Below are 623 nucleotides of genomic sequence, written 5' to 3'. Positions count from 1 at the left end.
CCAATAGCACTGTGAAACAATTGTTCTTCAATTAGTCATTCAAGAACTAACAGACAATTGCCAGGCATCAAGAATCCTTTCAACATGCAGCTGCTCTTGAATCGACATCTCAATCCCTCCAGATGACTACCACGGACTACTTTAACAGTTGGCTGTTTTATTTCTCTCATGTGAAACTGTGTTGATGGCATGGCATCCTTCAGTCTCATATGCAGTTGCGAGCGCCGTAAAACCCTATACTACTACTACTACTACTACCTTCAGTCTCAGGATACTATGGATCTGCGCTGTAGGAGATTTCAGGTTCGAGAGCAGCGCTTGCTGTGGCTGAACAGGCCCACACGGGAATGTCAGTCCCTGTAGCCGTGGCTGCACTTGTGAGTGGTGTCTTCCTGCGTTGGTAGCCTACTCTGGCAGTTCTTTCGCGACGGCGTTTGTCCTCAACTGCCTGTTGCAGTCGGATGTCACGTCTGATGAGACCAGCTCCCAGTGCCTGTCTCCATTTGTCGCGATCACATGCCAGTGTCTTCCACCTTAGAGCCCCTATCAAGTGATTTCATATCTCGCTTGCACACATTTTTGAAGCAAAGATGCGGGTGCCCTTGCGCTCGCTTTGCGGAGGC

The sequence above is a fragment of the Aplysia californica genome, unplaced genomic scaffold (assembly GCF_000002075.1).
Source record: "Aplysia californica isolate F4 #8 unplaced genomic scaffold, AplCal3.0 scaffold01370, whole genome shotgun sequence".
Taxonomy (NCBI): Eukaryota; Metazoa; Mollusca; class Gastropoda; order Aplysiida; family Aplysiidae; genus Aplysia; species Aplysia californica.
The sequence above is the reverse complement of the archived record's forward strand: the minus strand, read 5'-3'. Positions refer to the sequence as shown.